At 41.3% G+C, this 22,259-nt stretch overlaps 1 pseudogene; it reads right to left on the bottom strand.

Annotated features, from left to right (window-relative positions):
* Nucleotides 1-9,807: 9,807 nt before the first annotated feature.
* On the bottom strand, nt 9,808-10,108 carry LOC121437388 (annotated as a pseudogene).
* Between the last annotated feature and the right edge of the window lie 12,151 nt (nt 10,109-22,259).

Below are 22,259 nucleotides of genomic sequence, written 5' to 3'. Positions count from 1 at the left end.
CGCTTTGCACTGGTTGAGTTTATACGTCCCCCCAGGGCACTAGTAATCGAATAGTTGAAACTCATGAGCCAGCAAAAGCCACGCCCAAAAGCACCCCACAGTCCTCTTTCCTGGAACTCGTAGTAGGGGGAGGTCTTTATTCTAATTTCTTAGCCTAAAGATTTTGCGTTTGTCCTTCCAACTCAATGAAAAATAACTACTAAACTACAAATAATCCCACAACTCCCATCTTTTAGTAACGAACCCCTTTTCTACACCCCACCCCCACCCCCGTTCAGCCAGTACAGACTTCCGTCCAAGCCCAGGCTCCGAACCCACGCCGTGGGAAGATGCTTGATTTTCTCCAGTTGTTCTCTGACTTTCACGTGTGGGTCACAGCATGTGTGCATAATCCACCACAACCCATGCCCAAATATATACAAATGTATTTTTTAAAAAGTAGACATTTTTGTTGTATGCATTAAAGGTGGAATTATGGGGGCTGGAGAGATGGCTCAGTGGTTAAGAGCACCGCCTGCTCTTCCAAAGGTCCTGAGTTCAATTCCCAGCAACCACATGGTGGCTCACAACCATCTGTAATGAGATCTGGCGCCCTCCTCTGGCGTGCGGGCATATATCGAGGCAGAATGTTGTATACATAATAAATAAATAAAATCTTTAAAAAAAAAAAAGGTGGAATTATGGTCATTGAGATGGTTCAGTGGGTAAAAGGGCTTGCCACTACACCTGAAAACCTAAATTTGAATCCAGAACCCACACAGTGGAAATTGAGAACTGATTTCTGAAAGTTGTCCCTTGACTTTTATACTAACACCAACATGCCCCAGTGCCCACATACAAACACACACAGAATAAATAAATAAATAAACAAACCCCACATAAAAAACACAGAATGAATAAACAAATGAACAAATAAATAAACCACATACAAACACACACGGAATAAATAAATAAATAAATAAATAAATAAATAAATAAAAGAATAAAGCCATATTGGGGTGATGTTTTTCAAAATGGTGAAATTAGGGCTAGTAATATAGCTGAGCGGGTAAAAGGACACTTGCAGCCAAACCTGATGACCTGAGCTGGAGTCCCTGAACCCATGTGGTAGGAGAGACTCTCCTAAGATAAGATCTCTTTTGACTGCCAGGCCTGCCTGTGCGGTGGCAAATGGTACATGCCGTGTCCTCCCCCACCAAATAAAATAAGATACAAAATTTAAAGTCATTTTTCTGTTCTATGCATGCAAGGTGGTAGAATTAGGGTTATCAAGATGGATCAGTCTCTGTGAGTTCAAAGCCAGCCTGGTCTAAAGAGCTAACTAGTTCCAGGGCAGCTAAAGCTGTTGCATAGTGCAACCCGGTTTCAAAAAAATAAAAAGAATTGGTACTTAGTTTGCTCCCCAGCATTCAAAGGGTGGAAGGAGAGACTCAACTTTTGCACATTCTTCTCTGAATGACCTCCACACACTTGCAGTGTGGCAGGACAACACACATAAAACTTACATAAGTATGTGTAATCTGAATTTTTAAGCCATCTTCTGCTGTATACATTCAAGATGGTGAAATTAGGGCAGGTAAGAAGGCTCAGCACGTAAAAGGTTCTTGGTCTCTGCTTTCTTCCATGTGGATTTCAAGCCCTGAACTCACATGGGAGAAAAGGGGACAATTTCTCCGTGTTGTTCTCTGACACATACAATATACAAACAAATAATTTATAATAAAAAAGTCCGATTTTTGTCTACATGCCTTCAACATGGTAGAATTTGGGCTGACTATAAATGATTCAGTGGGTACTTGCCACCAAACTGATAACCTGAGCTTGAACCCTGGGATCCATATTGCAGTACAGAACTGACTCTGGTGTTTGATTTTTCAAACAAAGGATATGTATTTATGCTCAGAAAAAATGGGGCAAACTGAGTACTGAAATAGCATGGCTATTATATGTTTCATGACAAAACTTTTCCAGGAGAAACAAAATACACATGACTATTCACCCCAAATAGGGAACCCAAGACACACTAAACTACAAATACCACCAAAGTCCAATTGGGTGAACTAAGGGTTTTATTGGGGTTACTTACAGGAATATAGGTGAGGGGTTACTTACAGTAGCAGAAATGACTCAAAGACAGCTGCATCACCAAAGTCCACCCCTGCCCTGGTGACAGCTCCCAGAGGTGGGAACCTGGAGCACACTGCACAGCCTGCAGGCGGCTCAACAGGATGGAAGGTGCCATTTCCAGGGGCGTCAGTTGGTGGAAGCCTCTTCCAAGCAAGGCGGCTCCTGCTTGGCTAGCTTCTGCTTCTTCCAGGCAGCGGGTCTGATCTCCTCTGAGAGTCTTTTTTGCAGCTGGGCTTAGAAAGGGACTCACAGCAGCCTTTATTCTTCAGGCTGGCAGGGAGGGGCCTGTGAATGTGGTCAGTTTGGGGGACTTCTTGGAGCTCTTTGGGGTTGTTTACCTCCCTACTTAAGGAGCTTCCTGAAGCTCTTTGGGGTTGTTTACCTTCCTGCTTAAGGAGCTTCCTGCAGGGTGGAATCTTTCTATCCTCCGAGGAAACTGTTCTTTGGCAGTGTAAGGGCTTTTGCAGTTTTATTAGTTCCAGTTTCAACAACAGCCTGTAACCTGATAATATGGTTTAACATATACATGGAAGTGGGGGTGCTCTCAGGACCCATCCTCTGCAGACATTTGGCATCTTTCTAGTTGACAATTTGAGTATTGAATTTTCTAGGTGGCTGCGTTATAGAACCTTTGACCCAGGCATGCCAGGCTTCCAACAGAAGTGATAAATCACACTTCCATCAGGTAAGACAGTTTTCCTAATAATTTAAGTTTTGTTTTGTTTTCTGAGATAGGTCTCTCTGTGTAGCTCTGTGTGGCCTGGAACTCACTGTAGACTGGGCTGGCTTCAAACACACAGAAGCCTCTGCCAGCGGGATGACAGGATTAAAGCACACTTAGCTCCAATAATTGAAATGTTAAGGTGCCAAACCCTAGTAGCAGGACTAGAGTACCCTGTCTAATTATAAGGTTTGCAGGGATTCAATTCTTTAGTCTCTCAAGGCCATTGATCGTCCATGCTAGTTTCCTCACAAACAAGACCAGAAGAGACCTTTAGAGTCTGGCTATAGGCTCTGCCATGACCAAAAGTAGATTTCTTGTTATAGTAGGGATGGGAAGTAGGCTGCTTTTTATTTCCTCATAAAAAGAATGGAGGGCCTGGGTTTGGCTTTCTGGATGAAAAACTCTTGAAATGTAACAGTCCCTATATCCATGCCCTGTTCCAATCTGCCAGCCAGTTTTCCATCAGGGATTTCTTAGGTTAGGGATACTGAAATGGACAAGGTTACCAGGTCCCTAGTTGACAGCCTGATGCAGCAGCCTCCTTTTGAAGGAATACCATGTTGTACTTTCCCTGCCAGTTGGCTCATGAGATGTACCAAGTAGGGACAGTGGAAATGGGCATTAGGGGTGCATTTGGCAGAATTGGGGGCTGCTGCACATGCAATTATCATTTAGCCTGCATTCCCACTCCCACCACAGCCCTCCCAATGGCTCAACAAAGTTGATCAGCCATTAATCACGGTTGCATACACATATAAAAGTATTGACACTGGCTGTCCTAGGTTAGAGTTGTATCTTCTGGATCATTTGTCCCTTGACCAGGGGGATGGCTGTGAACTTCCAATCGTTCTTTTCTTGGTGAGCACTGTGCATCAGAACATGTATAGTTCCTCCCATGCTGGCAAAAGGAATAGGTGATATTGTTATGCTCACAGGAGCCCTGGACCTTTCCTTGGTATGAGAAATGGGTGTGAAAAATAAAGCAGTGTCCAAGTGAGCCCTCAGCCCAAGTGACCTAGGTGAATAGAGTGGATAACAGAATGAGAGGCTGGACCCACAAAGCAGGGCCAGCTTAGTAGTAGCCATGCATGCTATCCACAGGTGGAAAAAAAAAGTCCTGACAGAAATATTCACAACAGGCCCAGTTAACTGCCTGTTTACTCCAGATAGGGCATCAGTGACAGAAGCAATTCTAAGTTTACCCCTGTGAACCAGTGATTTTCTTGGGGCTTCTTACAGGAACATGGATGACTCAAAATGCAGCTGCATCACAGATACCCACCCACCCCCCCATGGGTGCTGACTCACAAAAGCTCTATCCCCAGGAGCTTTCTTCCCAACCTGCAGGCAGCTCCTCCTAACAGATAATCTCTTCACCCCTGCAATTGTTTACTTCTTTTCTGACCTTTGGGAAGGGCCCTGCAAACCTTAAAGCTTTTCTAATTTGTGGGAGGGCCTTGCAAAGCTTACAGCTTTCTGAGCTTCTGAAAACTTGTGTTTTAGTTAGTTCTGAGTTGTTGGGACCCTCCATCCTCCCGAAGGGGCATATATTTCGGTTCTGAGGAGACAGCTACATAGCATTAAAAGATGCCATTTACCTCTTACATAGTCACTGTTTTTCAAAATAACAGAAGATGTTTATTAACTCACTCATCATTGTTATGTATTTACTATATTTTTATTTTATTATTTACGTATTTATGATTTGCTTTTTCTTCAATCAAGAAAGGTCCAAGTCTATATCTATACTCACTGTTTAAAAATCATTCCTTGGCAGTCTGAGGTGACATTTTCTTAATCAAATATTGGCCATCCTAGAACTTTCACCTGCATGGTGTAATTAACGATGAAGTTTGAGTAACTTAAATTTCTATCAGCTAGGACTTTGAAGAAATTCTGGTGAGTACATTAAATGAATAATACTATAGTCACTGAAACAAGGTTATGGATGGATGTGTGTCAAAGAGCAAACATAGACATACATTATTGTGAGGAGAAAAGCAAGTTTGGAGTTTGTAGCTCATGGCATAAATTAGGGCATTTTTTTTTCTAGAAATTGGTAAGACTTTTAATATTCATTAAAAATATTTGGATGGGGCTAGGGACTGGCTCACCGGCTAAAGTGCTTGCTGTACCAGCATGAGGACCTGAGTTCAGATCCCCAGCAGCACTCTCAGTAAACGCTAAGGGTGCCAGCACTTATCTGTAACCCTAGCCCTGCAGGAATGGAGATAGACAGATACCAGGGCTTACTGAAGTGTCAGTGCAGCTAAAATGCCAAGCTCCAGGTTCAGTGAGAAACCCTATCTCAAAAAATAATTTAAAAAAGGATGAAGAACAGTAGAGGAAAACATTTGATGTCTTATTGTGAATGATTAGCTCACTGAAGTTAATTTTAGAAAAAAATAGTAAGTTTGACTGATTTCAAAGAATTGTTTAAATACTCAATATTTGGTAAAAACAAATTTTCGTTCCTTTCTCTGTATAATTATGAATATCTTAAATGAGAAATGAAAATTAACAACTTAGAAATAAATATAAAAAATCAAACTTCTATATATTTGCTGAACACCAAAATAAAAGACAGTCTAGGTCATTTATGTTTGAAGACACATGTGAAATATTCTTAATCCTTAAGTAAGGATAGGTGCTATTTGCCTGATGGTGAACCCCTATATTTATAAATTATTTCAGTTGCATTAATCATACTAGCAGTTTAGTTTGTTCCAAGACCCAAACGCACATTCTCTTAATGAATTTTATAAGTGAACAAGGACCATTTTCATTTCTCAAAGCAGGCTATGTTGTTAGTAAATATACTGTGTTGATAAGATAGATTCTGTGAATTTTTTCTTAAGAACAATGTAAGCCGGGTGTGTTGGCACATACCTCTCACAGCACCTGCCTGGAACACTGAGGTCACGCTGAGCCTAGACATTAGAGATCCTCCCTGGATAACACACAATATAATAAGTGCCTATCTCAAAACCAAATCAAATCAAACCAACATCACCTTCTACACTTGTACCACATACCTCTGGAACTAATAGGACACTGATACCAACATATACATTTAAATCATCTTTATTGGTAAAAAAAAATATTAACAGTGTTAAAAAGGGAAAAAAGCACTACATCAGTGTGTGGAAGTTGAGTACAAAGGAGTATTTGCTACTTACATAGCCATCTAGATTTTATTTGGAAGTTAATATGAAGAGGCTTTTGTATTTAAACAAGTTAATGATTAAAGATTAAAATTTAAACTATTTATATTCTAAAGGCATACCTCCTAGCTAACTTTGTAATTATATCTTATCACTCAGGTTCAAGTTCCTTCTTAAAAGAATCATCAGAGTAAGAAGAGTTGAAGAGTCAAACGTTAGTTCTTTTCCCGCCCTCACTCCCCACCTTAGTTATTAACAGAAGTATGTCCTCCCAATTTTTTTCATAGCGATATGAATCTAAAGTAAATCTAAAATTAAAAGATCTGCAAGGCTGGAGATTCATTTCAGTGCTACAGAAAGAAGATCTAGACTCAGTCCCCAACAATGCAAAAGAAAATGTAAAAATAAAACAGGCATGATTCCTCAGACCCCAGTCCATATATAAGGCAAGGGACTTCAATTTTAACGCCAGTCCAAGCTTCACATGAGGTTTCAAACAAACCTGAGGTAGAAAGTAAGACTCTAAACCAAAACAACACATAAATAAAAACAGACTGCCCAGGCGGTAGTGGCGCACACCTTTAATCCCGGCACTTAGGAGGCAGAGGCAGGGGGATCTCTGTGAGTTCCTACAGACCACGTTCCAGGATGGTAAGAACTCCACCGGGAAACCAGTTTTGAAAACCAAAACAAATCTTACATAATAAAACAAAAATTATCATAAATAAATAAAAATAAAAGCAGCCTGGACTAAACTATGTCTGTAATTCCATCACTTCTGAGGCTGAGGGAGGAGTCTCGGGATTTTGAGGCAATTTGGGAGCTAAATACACCAAATTCAGTAATCTGACCTTAGAGCATCAGGTAGAGGAAGAGGACCTGAGGGCTTCAGTTTCTAATGGATTCCCTGCAGGCAGCTGCCCTGCATAAAGTTCTAGTCCTTCCCGCCCCTAACGGACCTCCACTCCACCCACACTTTGCACCCCCATGCCCAAGGAGGCTGACCCTCAGGGTCTGCAAAGCTCTAGGCCTTCCTGCCTTCTGCTAGGCACTGGTCTGTCCAAGCTCCATGCCCTCAGCAACGTTCTGCCTCCATTTTTTTTTTCTCTGCAGAGGCCTGAGGGTCAGGTCAGTTGTCAAGTGGGAAGAAGCGCTGATGGGACTCTGGCGGGGGGACACCTCCCCTCCTGGCGCCTGAAGTAACACACCCCCCCCCACACACACACACCCTGCTGGGCTGCACCACACGGTTAATAGGCTATCAACAGGTGACAGTGAGTCTTCCTCACCAGGCATCTCCCTCGAGCAGACAGCTCCGAGGCCACCTCAGAGCATACTGGGTAATGGGATTTGAACGCGCGAAAACCAATCTCACCCAAGCCCCTTGCTGGTTGGCTGTGTGTGCACGAGCCTACCAAGGACGAGAGGCTGGCGCTTTCCAGATTCTAAGTTTACAGTATTGTACAAACTTGAAAATTAAGATAAAATAGGTAAAATATGAACCCCGATAAAGACCACCCCCACCGCGCGCACCCGCGCTTTGTTTCAGTTGAAGATGGTCGTGCATGCATTTTTAATATTTATTTATTTAAAGAGTGCGTTTTCTGCATGCATATGTGTGCAATATGTGCATACCTGGTGCTCTTAGAAAACATAACAGGATGCCAGATTGCCTGGATCTGAACTTAAGGGTGACTGGGAGCCACCATGTAAGTTCTAGGAACTGACAACAAGTGTTTTTACTTTTGAACATTTTTTCCAGTCCTGTCCTGTGTGTGTTTTAATGTATGCTCCCAATACATTTGCTCTCACTCTACAGTAAACATTATAAAAATGTGATACTTTTTAAATATTGCCTGTCTCCAGAAAAAAAATAAACTGCCATATTTTTATTGGGGTTGTCCTAATCTTAAAATTTGATTTAAAAAAAATGACGACATGTTGATATTCTATCAGGGAATAAGGCCTATTTTCCCACTACATGAAAAATAAATTTGAATTCCGTGTGTCCATACATATTCATGTCTGCACATTCCAGCATATGTGTGCATTTGGGGGCCAGAAATAGACATTGTGTGTCTTCTCCATCATTCTCCAACTTAAATCTTGAGACAGGCTCTCCCTCAACCTGTAGCTCACCTATTTCACTAGTCTGGCTAGCCAGCAAGCTCCAGGGATCTGTCTGTCTCTCCTGCCAGCAATGAGCTGCCAGTCTGGAGTTTTAAAATCTTACTCTTTTTTTTTAAATTTAATTTTATTTTATTCATTTATTTTACATACAGACCCAGTTTCCCCTCCCTGTTCTCCTCCCGGTACTCCTCTTTTTCCATCTCCATTCAGAAAGGGGCAGACCTCCCACGGGCTTGAACAAAGCATCAGTCAGGACTTTTAGGTAGATTTTAGGGCTCCAGCCTGAAGCCCATAGGCCTATGGGTTTTACCAAAAGAGCCATCTCCTAGCCCCTCTCTGTGAGTTTTGCTTTGTTTTGGCGGCCATTGTCTGCTGTATTAATCTAATCACGCTAAAATGAGGCGCTTAAAATGCTAGTGATGATTTTGTTTCTGTTTCCTCCAAACAGCTATTTGGGTTTCTTGCTCACCTTACATTTAGGACTTAGTTGTATGAATTGGATAAATCAACTTTTGATTTGTATAGTGCTGCTTATTGCTGTTTCTTTTTTCACCCCTGAAAACCATTCTCATGGTTTTTCCCTAAGCTACGTCATCAACCAATCTGTAGTTCTGTATGCTAGGTTCATCTCTCTAGGTTTTAAAGAAAACTAGCATTACTGTGAATCATAAAATTAGTCCCTGTAAGGTGAGCATCCAAACTGCCTAGGCTCCCACAAAGCCAGTACGTGCAGTAGAATCAAAACCCATTGCCATTGTTCTTGAGTTCTCAGTAGTCCTCATTGTCTGCTATGTTCAGCGAGTCCGGTTTTATCCCAGGCTTTTTCAGACCCAGGCCAGCGGTGGCGGGGAGGAGGCAAAAATCTTTAATAAATAAATAAATAAATAAATAAATAAATAATATATAAAAAATAAAAAAAAAGAAAATAACATAATCAAATAAACATAATTCAGCTATCTTGTTGTTGGTTTGTTTTGCCATTGAAGTGGGCTTTTAGGATTCCATTTGACAACATGCCACTGTTTATATCTGTTTGGTTTCATTTTCATGTTATTCAATTAATATATCTTATCTTCTCACTTAAAACAAAAAATTAGTCCCTGTACTATAGGACCCAAAGGGATTTGGTGCCCTCTTGTGGCTTCTTCAGAAGATACCAGGCACACATTTAGTACACACAAAATGCACCCAGAAAAAAACACCCATGCACACAAAATATACTTTTCTTTCTTTTGTTTTTTGAGACAGGGTTTCTCTGTGTGGCCCTGGCCATCCTGAAATTCTCTATATAGACCAGGTTGGCCTCGAACTCAGAGATTCACCTGCTTCTGCCTCCTGAGTGCTGGGATTAAAGCCATGCACCACCACCACCTGGCAAAACAATTTAAAAAATTAAATATTCTCCTATGACTCTTTTCCTGACATTGAGGTGCCTTATTCATCTCTGGTGTGAAGGCTTTGGCCTTGTGTTATGGTATTTTGTCTTGTCGTTGTCTCCTGGAGGCCTGCTCTTTTCTCATGGGAGACAGTGTTGGAGTGGATCCAGGGGAGAAGGAGGTGGTGGGGAGCTGAGAGGATTGGAGGGAGGGAAAACAGTGGTCGGGATGTATTATATGAGAGAAAAGTCTGTTTTCTTTTGTGGGGGAGTTGGTTTTCGCATTCTTATTGAGTGGCAACAGGAAAGGGGGCCTCTTCCATTAGCAGGAGGATTTGCAGATTCCTCAGCCATTCCAGGCATGGGCCCTGAGGATCCTGCGGGTGACTGGGCACATCAGACATGTTTCCATTATCTTGCACAGGAACTCTGCAGTTGGAGGTGGTGGCCTGGTTGATGGAGACAGCATACGTGGGGTAAGGGCTGACTGTGTGCACAGTTATAACAAGGCCCAAAAGAGAAGGACATCACCAACACTGGTTCCTTTGCCCAGGCATTCTTGAGGAAGATGGAGAATCTCCTGGCCATCTTGGTCTTGGAGAAAATGATTATATTTTCAATAAAAATAAATAAAATAATTCTCCTGTAATATCTGCAAAGATTAAGGTTTTTTTTTTTTTTACTTTTGTTTTTGTTCATCTTGACTTAATTTTCATGTCTGGCATCAGAAAAGGAGCCAATTACTTTTATCCTTCATCTGGAAACCAACTGTTGCAGGGATTTCTGCGAAACTGAATTATCAAGCCATTTTCAGTTGGGGAGAGGAAAGTTTACTCTAGCAATATGGGATGGAGTAGGTCTCTTGATCAGGTTCAGCAACCTTTTATATTTTTCACAGCAGAATCAGCAAACAGGAAGCACAAGTACAGAAGCATGTATGTGGATGTAAACGATGGTGGCTGGGCAGGGTTAAAATTTCATTACAGCACCTCTTCAGTGTCTGTTGTTCTGGAAGATACAGCAAGTGTGGCAGGGTCAGCTCAGGGCAACTATCTCCACATTGGGGAATGTTCTTCGTTTAGTCAGTGGAACTTAGGGAATTTTCCATCAAATTCCTCCTCTTCTATGCCAAAATCTTTTACCATCCTTCTAAAGGAATCCTCTGATATTGGTGGAGGAACTGGAATCTAACTACCTTTCTACTGTTTCTGGTGACACAAGTTAGGAGATTTCTAAGGTATGGACCAAACAGTAGAGACAGGAGAATAACAACCAAAGGTCCCACTGGGGAGGTCAGCCAGGGCCTCCAGGAGGCCTAGGTCTCACCCCAGTAAAATCTTTTGGTCTTGTGTTTAGCCTTTGATTCATTTTAACAATTACAGAGCAATCCACATTATCTAACAGTTACCTAATAATATTTTTACTATACCTGATTGATTTCCAAAGAAACAACATTCTTCTCCCAAGAAAATGCATATGCCACCCTTTCAAAGCTGCAATTTAGCTCTAGCCTTCTATGATTTTGTAAGACCATGGCTGCCAGGGAGTCTAACTGGTTCTGCTGGGCAACTATACTGTGTTAGACCACACTGACATCCTCTTTAATTTGGTTACACAGCTGGCTAGGTTGGGATTTTGGATCCTGAGCACAATTGCACTTGTGGCAGTAGTACCAGTGATGGTCATCCCAAGTATAAATCAGGAGTAAAATAGAACTTCCCTTTTCTATGTGGTGAGATCCAAGTATTATTGGTCTACCTTGCAGTGACATTTCATTTATATTTTAATAAATAAAGCTTGTCTGAAGATCAGAAAAGTAGAACAGCCACACTGGCCAGCCCTGCAGACCAGGAAGCAGGTGATACACACCTTTAATCCCAGTAGCCACAAAGACACACAACTTTAATGCCAGTAACCACACTGGCTTGCCATGGAAACCGGGTGGTAGTGGTGCACGCCCTTAATCTCAGAACTAGAGAGGATGATAAAATGGGAGGATACAGCTCTCAGTCTCAGTCTCATTCTGAGATTCCTAGAGGCAGAATCACCATTTTCAGACTGAGATCGAGGTAAAGGCCAGTGCCTGGTGGCTTTGCTTTTCTGGTCTTCAGGTTGAACCCCAAATTCTGTCTCTGAGTTTTTATTAGTCATGTTACAGGGAGAATACCTAGGTCTGGATTCAGAATAATATTCTGCAATCCCTCCCTGGGACAGGTATATACTCTACTAGTACAAGTGTAGTAGTATCTGAGCTAAGTGACTTCTTCCTGACATATCTGTGCCTTTTTCTTGGAGACATTAAAGCCTGTATCTTGTAATTATTTGAATAGTTTTCTCGTGTCCCATGCCATAGGACAGCCAGTAGATCATTCATATACTGAGCATGATCCAGTCTTGCAGGATGTCCCAATATTAGTCTGGTTTTCCCCCAAGTGTCCATACATGAGGAAAATGCTGTACAAGCTATTTAAGGAGGGCCACTGTATTGGTACTTCAATCCATAGTGTCCAAGTGAAACCAACATTGGTGTGAGAGGTCCTTCTGTCTGTGTGTTGCTTTTATTTATTAAAGAATAAAGAACTGCTTTGAGCCTATGGCAGGGACGAACAGAACTAAGCGGAGGAAAGCTAGGCTGTAAGCTGGGAAAAAGAAGGGCGGAGTTGGAGAGAAGCCATGGAGCTGCCAAAGACAGATGCCAGTTGGAATCTTGCCGGCAAACCACAGCCACATGGCAATACACAGATTAATAGAAGTGGGTTAAATTAATATGTAAGAGTTAGTCAATAAGAAGCAAGAGTTAATGAGCCAAGCAATAATTTAAATAATTCAGTTTCTGTGTGATTGTTTCAGGTCTAAGCTAGCTGGGTGGCCAGGAACCAACAAGCAGCCTCCCTTCTCCAACACAACATTCCTCCTCTAGTCACACCTCAAATGTCAGAATTGTCAAGGCTCCCAGGTGACATCAGCATTCAGATCAATTATCAAAGTGGTTACTCATTTTGGTCAGGGGCTTCTGGCACATATAAAAATTAGTGGCCTCCCACTGGGAAGCGGTATGGTTTGCAGAATCAGTATTTAATTATTATTTTTTTCAAGACAGAGTTTCTCTGTGTAACAACCGTAGCTGTTCCAGAACTAGCACTTGTAGACCAGGCTGGCCTTGAACTCACAGAGATCTGCCAAGCTCTGCCTCCTAAGTGCTGGGTTTAATTTAAAGGAGTGTGCCACCACTGCCTGGCTAGAATTTCTTATTGGTCCTGCTGGCTCCAACAAAGGTCAGTGATTTGATGAGTTTCCCTGTGGAAGAAGTTACTGTGATGATGACTGCTCCTGTATCTAAGATAAAGTACACTATTTGTCCCCTGACATCTATTTTTGACCATGGGCTGCTACAGGCCAATCTCAGTTGAGCCTGGGAGCTTTCAGTCTGAGTCTGTCCTACATATGGTAGCCAAGGCTTCCAACAGGGACTTTTGTTTCATTGTGGCTACTGTACAGGCTTTATTTTTTCCTTTGGTCCTGGTGTCCACTTCCTGGGTCATTCATTCTTCTAGTGTTCTTCTTCCTTGCAGTGGGCACATTAATCACTGTCTAATGGCCTCTGGTTACCTTTCTTTCATTTGGATTTCTGGGTGTCTGAATTTTCTCCATTCCCCAACGTGAGCAACATATCCTTTTTTTTCCCTAAGTAATTTTTCTTTACTTTTTTTTGCAGCCTCTTCCCAGTTAGCAACCATTTTGATGGTGATGTCTATGAATTGCTCAAATTCATCACTGTGAACCCCTCTAGCTTTTAGAGCTTTCAGTAAACATCGGTGCTGTTGGGCAAAAACTGTGTTGTACACAGGGCCTCTGGCTCAAAAGGGGTATACTGTCTTTAAGTATCACAGAGTTGGTCATAGAAGTGGTTCAGAGTCTCATCAGAGCACTGGGTGATTTCTCAAATTTTGACCAAGATAGTGACTCTGCAATCACCATTCTGAACCCCTCCAGTATGACTTTCACCATTCTTAGAAGGGCCTGGATGACTTCTGGTGTGATGGGCTTATATTCACAACACCCATCAGGAAGGAAGGTGTCAGCAACTCATTTCAGGTTACTAGTGATTGTGGCGCTTGAATGATCAGCCAGGCAGGTGCTGCCTAATAGACCCTACACTTTTTTTAAAAATTAATAATAGAATTGTTCAATTATTATTAAATTAATAACATTAAATTAATAACAGAAAGTATTGGAGGAAGAAAGAAAGCATCTTAAACAGAATATGTCTGTCTGTGATTAATGCAAAAACACTAATAAATGAAACAAAACCCTATATCACCACAGATTCTGAAAAGGTAAGCCCAGCTAAAGCCTCGAAGAGTCCCACAGCAGGGCGGCTTTGGAGTCAGTCAAGCTGCTGTTGTCTTCTTGGCCACTGTGCTGTTATTGTGCAGCTCCTCCCGAGGGGAGTGTGTAGTACCAGGAAGGCTGAGACACGCATTGTGCCTGGAGCAAGCTCTGTTGGGCATTTGCTCTCAAAACAAATGCATAGTTAGGTCTTTTTCTCAACCTCAGTGTAGCCAGAGATGCTTTTTCTGAAAGAGGCATCTAAAGCACACCAAATGGAAACTCACATCTGCACCGTTAAAACCCAACTGCGGCCTCAGCCATAGTTCAAACACAGCCCAGCAAAAGGCGGTTTCCGAGGACAGAAGTTTACCACTGACCTTTGCTGTCGTGGTCACAAGGCAAACTGGCTTTTATGGGTTTAGCAGGCTTTTTTTTTAATTTATTTATTTATTAAAGATTTCTGTCCCTTCCCCGCCACCGTCTTCCATTTCCCTCCCCCTCCTGATTGCTTTTCGGGCTGGGGGGGGGGGACCCTACACTTTTTATCTGGAGGTAAAAGGGACAGTCGGGAGTTGTTGGCAGTAGTCCCAAGTAAGACTGTGCATAATGGCAGTCATGAGGTTGGGCATAACTTGTGACTGCTCTAAGTATGGTGGGGTGTGATGTCACTAGTTCAGCAGATCAGTAGTGGTGAATGCCTGATAAACATACTGAACTGGGTCTGGGCTGAGAATCCCATCCTCCCGAAGTTTGTCTGGCCACATATTTGACACAACAGACTCAGGGCGCTCTATGACTGGGCACTGGGAAGCCTCCGAGACCTGGACCTTAAGCATGGTGAGGTGGGAGATATTGTCCAGTGGTCTCTGGGCAAAAGATCCCATAGCAGCTATGGCATGAGCTATCAATTGGCAAGTCAGGAGATAAAATGAACATGGTTTCTGGATTCTGAGCATGGGCATGGCCACACTCAGGAAGAGAAGTAGATGGTAAATGTTTTAAATCTTTTTTTTTTTTTTTTTGATTTTCAAGACAGGGTTTCTCTGTAGCTTTTTGGTTCCTGTCCTGGAACTAGCTCTTCTAGACCAGGCTGGCCTTGAACTCACAGAGATCCGCCTGCCTTTGCCTCCGGGGTGCTGGGATTAAAGGCTTGCGCCACCACTGCCCGGCAAAAGTTTTAAATCTTGATCCTCTGCCTGCAATATAAGTGGCTATTTGAGGATTGAAACTCTCTCAGAGCTCAGGATTGTAGTGGATACCCAAGAGGAATGGAACTGAACCCTGTGTTGAGGGTAGAGGGTCAGACTATACCAGATATTGATATAAGAAGAAAACTAGTCAGGGTGGCCTGGGTCTCCAGTACAGGCATCCCTCACTCTGCAGGTGTTGGACAGGTCCATGTTTTCTTCTGAAGGACAAAACCTGTTGAAGAAGAACCAATAGATTCACAAAAGGCCCTCCTCAGTCTAGAAAGCAATTTTGGGGTCACCACCTCTCAGACTAATAAATCCATTCTCACATTTCTGTTTGAAGAGACCCGAGTCTGGTCTTTTGTGCTTTTTTGTTTGTCATTTTGTTTGTTTTGTTTTTTGAGAAGGGTTTCTCTGTAGGTTTGGAACCTGTTCTGGAATTAGCTCTTGTAGACCAGGTTGACCTCGAACTCATAAAGATCTGCCTGCCTCTGCTTCCCGAGTGCTGGAATTAAAGGCATGCGCCACTATAACCTGGTGAGTCTGATCTTTCATTACTCTGTCTGGCTTATCTTGTACACAACCACAGAAGGAGGATCCACAGATAAACACTAAATTTAACAAATGGAGTAGCTGGTAGATATTGTAGAGAAATAAACTTGGGAAAGGCGTAAAGACACTCAAGCTAGAAGGCTAGCTGTAATGTTAAATCAGACAAGGTCACATTTATCTGTTCACTCCTGGAATCTCGAGTTGAATGCTTTGCTTTACCATACATCTCAATGGCCTACAAGGCCAATGGCAGCACAGAATCTGCTCCTGCTTATGGAAAATGATGCACTTACCCGAAGGACAGGGCTGTTTTTTTTGCTAAAATTATGTTCCAAAAGCTCATAGATGGGGCAGCTGTTAGAGTTTTTTACTTTAAGAACTTTAGCTTTTAGCCTGCATATATTTTTAACACACTGTAAATCATTTAGAGGTTTTCTTTGTCTTTGAATCTCTCTTTACTGTATCTCTCTCTCTCTTTTTCTGACCACATGAGCCTTTAAATTAGTGAGCAGCATGGGTAGGATTAAAGCCGTGGCTTTGCTGGCTAGATTCAGCCCATTCCTTCGCTTTCCAGCCTCATGGCAGAGGTACCACCTGTAGCCATTTTTATTGCCACAACTCTATGATGTTTCAAGGTCCCTGCCAGCAAACAATCTGCAGCATTCTGTTCACAGACCATACTCAATAAGGCTGCCTGCCTGAAAGAGTCAGAGTTTGCCCTGGAAGGACGGCCTAGAAAGCCAGCATTTTAAAACAGCACAGCATTTTTCCTGCTATGGCTGAAAACTGAAAAGCATGCGTTCAGCTTTTCATCGACACCATTTAAGTGTTTCAGGACCTCTTAAAGAGCTGCAGGGTTTTGCAGCTAAAGCTGAGTCAGGAAGCCTCTCTTAGATGAGAGCACTTGCTTGCCTCTAGCAAGCAGAGCAGACCTGAAAAATTGCTGCTACCAAGAAAACATGCTTTACTCTATTCTTTCCCAAGCTTTCTCAGGCTTTCTGTGGATTCAGTTATCACGTCTGGGCGCCATTCTGTAGAAGGAGCAGTGGGCTGCATTCCGCTGCCTGGCTCCCGCACGGCTAGCTTAGCCCCAGAATAATTACATGGAAACTATTCTTTTAAACACTGCCTGGCCCGTTATCTGTATCCCCTTATTGGCTAACTCTCACATCTTTATTAACCCATTTCTATCAATGAGTGTAGCACCATGAGGTGATGGCTTATGGGGAAGGATCTTAACCTGCATCCATCTTGGAGAAGAGAGCTATAGCGTCTGTCTCACTGCCTTCTTCCTCCCAGCATTCTGTTCTGTCTACTCCGCCTACCTAATTTTTTGTCCTATCAAAGGGCCAAGGCAGTTTCTTTATTAACCAATGAAAGTAACACATAGACAGATGACCCACATACATCAAAAAACACTAATAAACACGTCTGAGAGAGAGAGAGAGAGAGAGAGAGAGAGAGAGAGAGAGAGAGAGAGAGAGAGAAAGAGAGAGACACACACACAGACACACACACACACATGCACACAGAGCGAGAGAGAGTTAGAGAGAGAGAACACTCTTGTAATCAATTGTACACAATTATAATCAATCTCAGCAAGTACAGATGGGAGGACCAGAAGTTGTAGAGGATATGATGCCCTGTTCTGATCTCTGAGAGCAGCTTATACACATACAGTGTGCAATGTACCTGCAGAAAAAAACATATACACTAAATACACACATAAATAAATCTAAATCAAAAATGCATATAAGAGCCTCTACAGTTGAAATAATGTAGCAGAGTGTTCCCCGTGCTTCATATTTTACACATTTTCTTTTAATTTTCAAGTTTGCCGTGTTTCATAATTTACACATTTTCTTTTAATTTTCAAGTCTGTAAAGGAGTATAAACCTAGAAGCTGGAAAATGTTTGTCCTAAAGTCAGTAATCGCCTCAAGACTCTAACCATTTTGCCCTTCAACTGGAGTGAGCCTAACACTCAGTCTACGCATGTGCGGGCACGTTCAGCCAATCAGCGAGGGCCCTGCTTGAGGTCGGCTTTTCTCCCGCTCAAAATAGATGGCCTCCATGGAGGCCGTAGGCACCGCCATGCCGCTTTCACGGCTGAGGCGCCGAGTGCGGGGGTATGCAGACAGGAAGGTGGCCCTGTCGGATAACCGGTAAGCGATGTTTGGCTCTAGTGGGCTTTTTTGGGGGGGAGGGGGGCCATTAGAGGAGGTGGCGCTTAGTGAGGAAAATTCTCCTGAAGGGCTGCGGTTCCTGTGACTTCTGACAGGAAAATGGAGGAGGAGGACCTCACTAACCGCAGAGGATTGGGACCCTTTGGAGGGCACAATCTTGGAGCCTGGAGATAGAAGTGGAGAGTAGGGATAGGGAAGAAGCTGGGAGGCGGTAGGAACGGGGTCGGGAGGGAGCAGGAGTCATGGCTGAGGAGCTCTTAGGGCTTCTCCTGTCAGATGCCCAGAATCCGTTAGAAGAAGACCCCTCTTCATTTTCCTCAGTATGATGTGCTAGTTTGATGTGGACTCTAGAGATGTTAGAGCGAAGGGAGTGGCAAAGGAGGAGAGAGAGAGAAAGAGGAGAGATTGCAAGGGATTAATAAGTAACTCAGGGTGAGTTCTAACCACTAATCCTCCAGCCTCAATCGCCCCCGTATTGGGATTGTAGCCCAGCACCACCAAATTCATCTTTTTCTGTCAGCTTTGATTTTGTAGGGTGGGATCTCCCTTCGTAACTCAGGCCTGGGCTAACTTGGACTGGCCTTGAACTTGCAGTCTTCTGGTGTTTGAAATTTCTAGCTTCGCTAAATCCCCATCTTTTCAAATATCAGGCCTTTCTGCATGAGTGGTGATGGTGGGGGGTTGTTGTAGATGGACGGAGGGTCTTTGTCCATGAATATTTGCCATGTTTGTTATCCTGGGTAACACCATGACTTGACTTTAAAACTGAGATACAGGACTGGAGAGATGGCTCAGAGGTTAAGAGCATTGGTTGTTCTCCCAGAGGTTCTGGGTTCAATTTCCAGCACTCACATGGTGCCTTCTTCTAGTGTGCAGGCATACATGCAGGCATAACACTGTGTACATAATAATAATAATAAGTAAATCTTTAAAACTGAGATACAGACTTGCTCAACATCTAAATGAATCTGTGAGAGATAGCACCAAAATTTAGATGTCCCAGAGGATGAGTGCAATCATATTTTGCTCATTTTTGGGTTGGGAGAACTCATATAGTGTAGGCTGTGGCCAAGTTTGCCTTTTAAAATTGAGAAATGACAGGTTGTTAACTTTGATCCAAAAGTATACTTTTTTTCTTAAAAGAAAACAAAGTTGGGAGAAGAACATATTAAATGGGATATATGGAGGAGATGGAGATGGGAAAATGGATATATATGTCACATTTCATTGAGTATGTATATGAAATTCTCAATAATAAAGAAAAATTATTTAAAAATGTAAAAAGAGAAAAAACTTAATCTTTCATTGAGCTAAGATAATTCTTATTTAATTTTTTGACATTTTAACCATTTATTTAAATGATACCTTTGAATTCAGATGACTTGTGAGATTCTTTGCCTTTGTGTTTTAACTAAGAAAATCCCTGCCTGTTTGCCAGTAGGAGGCGTTTGTGGAGAGCTATGGCAGTACCATGTGAGGAGCGCTTAGTGCTTTTTGACTTCGATGATGAAGAAGATGACCTGAATGTTTCCAAGAACTCTTTATCTGAAGGTACAGCATATCCAGTATTGGGCATTTGATTTTTACCTAATCTTATATTTTCTGATACTCCATTTCTAACTTTATTTGTATATTTCTGTACCAGAGTTTAAGCAATACATATAACTCCTCTTGGCTTTGTAGTCTCAGTATACTGAGAAATAATTAATAACTTAAAATGGATTTACCTCAGGAAGACTTGAAAATTGTTCTTATAAAATGTTGGCAAATTGTGAATTGATTTCATAAAACCTGCAAAGAAATTATTTCATTTCTATAGCTGCTTCAAAAATTTACATTGGCCAAACTCCCAGAGAAATGCAAATCAAGCTAGCACTTAGTTAACTAGTACTAATATAATTAATTTCAAACGTGTTTTTCATTTTTATTGTTAATACAGAAAAGCGTCCATTCTTTGACAAAGATGAGAAGAAATGTCCTCCTGCAGCTGACAAAGAGAAGAGAAGCCCTCCTGCAGCTGAGGAAGAAGAGAAATGCCCCCTTGAAGAAGTGGATGAAGATATGGGGTAATGTTTTCAAATATTTTTTTTTTTGCCATTTCAATAGAGTACTTCAGAAGTAGTGCTTGTAATTCCTGCTCTAGAGAGGTAGATGCAGGAAGATCAGAAATTCAAAAGAAATTCAAGATCATTCTCAGCTATATAGCTAGTTCAAGCTTAGCCTGGGTTCCTTGAGACCTTGTAATCACAAACACATAGCAACTATGACCACCTGCATAAGACCTTCTCTTTCACACACACATACACACATGAAAATAGGAAGGAGGCTAGTTGAGAAGAGGGGTTCAGCAAAAGTGGGGGTCAGATAAAAGAAAGTAATGGGAATAGACATGTATGAATTATCAGTAATAAAATAATAAAGTTTTTTTAGTTGTCTAAGAAATATTTTATATTGCATTGCATATGACATTTGTTCCAAACTATGCATTATATATTATAAATAGTTAAAAATGCTTTTTGTGTAGTGTTCTGTGTGCTAGGCAAATGCTCTGCCACTAAACTATATTTCCAGTTTTAATTTTTTTATTGTAATTTCTTCACAGAGATGAAATGCGCAATGTGTTGGATAAACTTAGAGGTGTGTTTTTGGAGATAAGTATGTTACCAGAACATTATTTAAAACTATGTATTCATTTTTATAAAGGAAATGTTAATCAGCATTCTGTATAGCTGTCATTCAATGCCTTCTTAGCATAGGATTGTACATAAATTTTGTGATTTAAAAACTTAAAATTTTCCACGTAAAGTTCTCCATAATTAAAAAAAGTAAGAATGATTCTATTGAAACTGTGCGCCTGAAATAGAATTTTAGGAGAAAACCAAATGGGAAAGGCTTCGGCAATTCTTTCTGTTCACAGACTGAGTGATGGTGCATACAAGTATTTCTGTGTATCAGCTTTTCATTTTTAAAATTTATATTTTAGGACTTTTGCTGAATTCCTTTTTTGTGAAGGAAAGCATAAACCTAAAGACTCTAATATAATTCTTCATTATTACTTGTTAATATTTATTTTCTTTTTAATTATATGTCTCTGTGGGGGTGGAGTGGAATGTATGTGCACTTGTAAGTGTCTGCAGCATTCAGAAGATGGTGTAGGATATCCTTACAGGCAATTGTGAGTTTTATAACATGGGTACTGGGAAAGGGACTCAAGTCCTCTAGAAGAACAGCAAGAGCTTGTAACCACTGAGACACCTCTCCAACCCCTTTGCAATTACTTTTATACTAAAAGTAGTTCTGAGGGTACTGGAAAAATATCTGAGTAGTTAACATTGATTCCTTCCCTTGTAGATGACCTGAGTTTGGTTCCCAGCATCCACATGTAGCTCATAAGCAGTTACAACTCCAGTTCTGGAGGATCTGACACCCTCTTCTGATCCTTGTGGTCATATACAAGTTCTATGCATGCAAAACATTCATTCACATAAAGTGAAATATCGAAAATAAAAGTTGTGAATGGGAAAGACTTGAAGTTTAAATACTATGTTTACCAGATATATAAACTCTTTTTAAATATAGTCTTTGTTAATTCCTTTGTTAAATTTTTGTATTGCTTGCTTCTTTTTAAGACAGGATCTTACTATGTAGTTGGAGCTGATCTGGAACTTGACATGAAGCCCAGTCTAGGCTTAAACTATACATCTCCTCTGTCAGCTTTCTGGGTGCTAGACTTACAGGCATGAGCCTTCACACCCAGTTTGGGGAATGGTATTCTTTTTTTAAGAGTTAATAATAATTGATCTTTTATAGAAATTATTGATATTATGAAGTTTTCCCAGAGAGTTTCTTTTCCTATTTGGTAATGACAAAGAGTTTGTTTTCTAATATGTTACATAAATTTATGGTTATAGATCTGAAAGTATAAAATGTTATGTAATAGTATAGATTCATTATAGTTACTAAGTGGTTACTCTTTATGATAGAAAATATATGTTTAGCAAACATTATTTGAGAGATTGAATTTTTAGGCACTGCTCTACTTAATGCTAAAAATCCCCTTTATAAAATGATTCCTAAATTATGCCCATTTTTACATGAATAATTTTTCAGTTTTATTTTTGTGTATGTTATGTAGGTATGCACCTGTGTGCGTAAGTGTGTGGGTGCATGTGGCAGCCAGAGGTTGAAATTGGAAGATCTTCCTCAATTGTTTAGTGTGTGTGTGTATGTGTGTTGCATGTATGTATGTATGCACCACACACTTGCCTCTTGCCCTCAAAATCCAGAAGAGGGCATTGAATCCTGGGAATGAAGGTATAGATGGTTGTAAGGCACCCATGTGGGTCCAGGGAATTGAACCTGAGTCCTCTGGAAGAGCAACCAATATTCTTAACCACTGAGAAATCTCTTTCCAGCCCCTCCAATTATTTTTTGAGACAGGATCTCTTTGTATCTGAACCTCATCATTTCAGCAAGACTA

The sequence above is a fragment of the Microtus oregoni genome, unplaced genomic scaffold, assembly GCF_018167655.1.
Source record: "Microtus oregoni isolate MIOR12 unplaced genomic scaffold, Mior012 000052F_003, whole genome shotgun sequence".
NCBI lineage: Eukaryota > Metazoa > Chordata > Mammalia > Rodentia > Cricetidae > Microtus > Microtus oregoni.
This window is presented reverse-complemented; position numbering and strand designations above follow the sequence as displayed.